This window comes from Bison bison, unplaced genomic scaffold (genome assembly GCF_000754665.1).
Source record: "Bison bison bison isolate TAMUID 2011002044 unplaced genomic scaffold, Bison_UMD1.0 scf7180017864485, whole genome shotgun sequence".
In the NCBI taxonomy this organism is placed as follows: Eukaryota; Metazoa; Chordata; class Mammalia; order Artiodactyla; family Bovidae; genus Bison; species Bison bison.
Genome location: NW_011495045.1, coordinates 2,322,651 through 2,325,560, shown reverse-complemented (window position 1 = coordinate 2,325,560; position 2,910 = coordinate 2,322,651).

The window sequence follows — 2,910 nt, the reverse complement described above, 5'->3', positions numbered from 1 at the left end:
AATACCAGACCACCTGACCTGCCTCTTGAGAAATCTGTATGCAGGTCAGGAAGCAACAGTTAGAATTGGTCATGGAACAACAGACTGGTTCCAAATAGGAAAAGGAGTACGTCAAGGCTGTATATTATCACCCTGCTTATTTAACTTATATGCAGAGTACATCATGAGAAACGCTGGACTGGAAGAAACACAAGCTGGAATCAAGATTGCCGGGAGAAATGTCAATCACCTCAGATATGCAGATGACACCACCCTTATGGCAGAAAGTGAAGAGGAACTCAAAAGCCTCTTGATGAAAGTGAAAGTGGAGAGTGAAAAAGTTGGCTTAAAGCTCAACATTCAGAAAATGAAGATCATGGCATCCGGTCCCATCACTTCATGGGAAATATATGGGGTAACAGTGGAAACAGAGTAAGACTTTATTTTTTGGGGCTCCAAAATCACTGCAGATGATGACTGCAGCCATGAAATTAAAAGATGCTTACTCCTTGGAAGGAATGTTATGACCAACCTAGATAGCATATTCAAAAGCAGAGACATTACTTTGCCAGCAAAGGTCTGCCTAGTCAGGGCTATGGTTTTTCCTGTGGTCATGTATGGATGTGAGAGTTGGACTGTGAAGAAGGCTGAGTGCCGAAGAATTGATGCTTTTGAAATGTGGTGTTGGAGAAGACTCCTGAGAGTCCCTTGGACTGCAAGGAGATCCAACCAGTCCATTCTGAAGGAGATCAGCCCTGGGATTTCTTTGGAAAGAATGATGCTAAAGCTGAAACTCCAGTACTTTGGCCACCTAATGCGAAGAGTTGACTCATTGGAAAAGACTCTGATGCTGGGAGGGATTGGGGGCAAGAGGAGAAGGGGACGACAGAGGATGAGATGGCTGGCTGGCATCACTGACTCGATGGACATGAGTCTGAGTGAACTCCGGGAGTTGGTAATGGACAGGGAGGCCTGGCGTGCTGCGATTCACGGAGTCGCAAATAGTCGGACACGACTGAGTGACTGAACTGAACTGATTCTCTGATAATCTCTTATCTCTTTTATCTCTGAGATTCCCCCCCCCATAAAATATTATATGGGAGTAAAACATCAATAGAAACCAGTTCTGGTCTGTGCTCAAGCATTTATCAATTCTTCTACAGGAAAAATTTTTAAAGTGTTTAAATTGCTGAAGCTATTGAACTGCTAACTCTTTTCCTGAGTGGCTACCCAACAGCTCAAAGAGCCTACCATTGACACCATATATGAAAGAGCTGCTTCATTACTGAGATCTGGAGCTCAAAATATCTGAGGTATTTATAAGTGTTTCCTTCTAGTTATCCACTTGCTAGTATCCATGTCAGCCTTGTTCTTGTTTCAATTGGCAAAAAAGCAATTCTATAAGGGCAGTATGTAGAGAGGTCCCCAAAAAGGTCCAGTTTTTTAATTTTTAAATTTTTAACAGCTTTAGACTACAGAAGGGTTGCAAAAATAATAGAGAATTAGAAAATTCCAATGTACCCTTCAACTTGCTGATGTATTAATTTCACATAACCATAGCACAATCATCAAAACTAAGAAAATAACTTTCACATAATACTATCAACATTAACTAAAACCCAAGGCTTTATTCAAACTTTACCAGTTTCTCACGAATGTCCTTTTTCTTTTCAGGGTCCAATCCAAGACCCCATATTGCAGAGACATTGCTTTGCCAACAAAGGTCCATATAGTCAAAGCTATGGTTTTTCCTGTAGACATATATGGATGTGAGAGCTGGACCATAAGTAAGGCTGAGTGCTGAAAAACTGATGCTTTTGAACTGTGGTGTTGGACAAGACTCTTGAGAGTCCCTTGGACTGCAAGGAGATCAAACCAGTCAATTCTAAAGGAAATCAATCTTGAGTATTCACTGGGAGGACTGATGCTGAAGCTGAAGCTCCAATACTTGGGCCACCAGATGCAAAGAGCTGACTCACTAGAAAAGACCCTGATGCCAGGAAAGATTGAAGGCAAGAAAATAAAGGGACAACTGAGGATCAGATACTTGGATGGAATCACCGACTCAATGGACATGAGTTTGAGCAAGTTCCAGGAGATGGTGAAGGACAGGGAAGCCTGTCCTGCTGCAGTCCATGAGGTCACAAAGAGTTGGATACAATAGAGTGACTGAACAACATCATGTCTCCTTAGTCTTTGTTATCCTATGCCTGTTCTTCAGTCTTTCATGACCTTGACATTCTTTTATTATTACTATTGATGTAAAATTGATTTACAATGTCTTATTAGTTTCAGGTGTAAAATTCAGTGACTCACATGTCTATATATTTATATATATTATATATATATATATATATTCTTTTCAGATTCTTTACACTTATATGTTATTATAAAATATTGAAATAGTTCCCTCTGCTACACAGCAGGATATTGTTAGTTATATATTTTATTCATACAGTGGTGTGTATATGTTAATCTCAAACTCCTAATATATCCCTAGTCCCATTTCGTTCTTGGTATCCGTAAGTTTGTTTTCCGTGTCTGTGTCATGATCTGGACACTCCTGGAGAGTATTAGGACTAGTCAGGTGTTTTCTCTCTCAGTTTAGGGTTGTCTGAAGGTTCATTTCAGTTCAGTTCAGTTCAGTCGCTCAGTCGTGTCCGACTCTTTGCCACCCCATGAATTGCAGCATGCCAGACCTCCCTGTCCATCACCAACTCCTGGAGTTCACTCAAACTCACGTCCATCGAGTCAGGGAGGCCATCCAGCCATCTCATCTTCTGTCGTCCCCTTATCCTCCTGCCCCCAATCCCTCCCAGCATCAGAGTCTTTTCTAATGAGTCAACTCTTCTCATGAGGTGGCCAAAGTACTGGAGTTTCAGCTTTAGCATAATTCCTTCCAAAGAACACCCAAGACTGATCTCCTTTAGG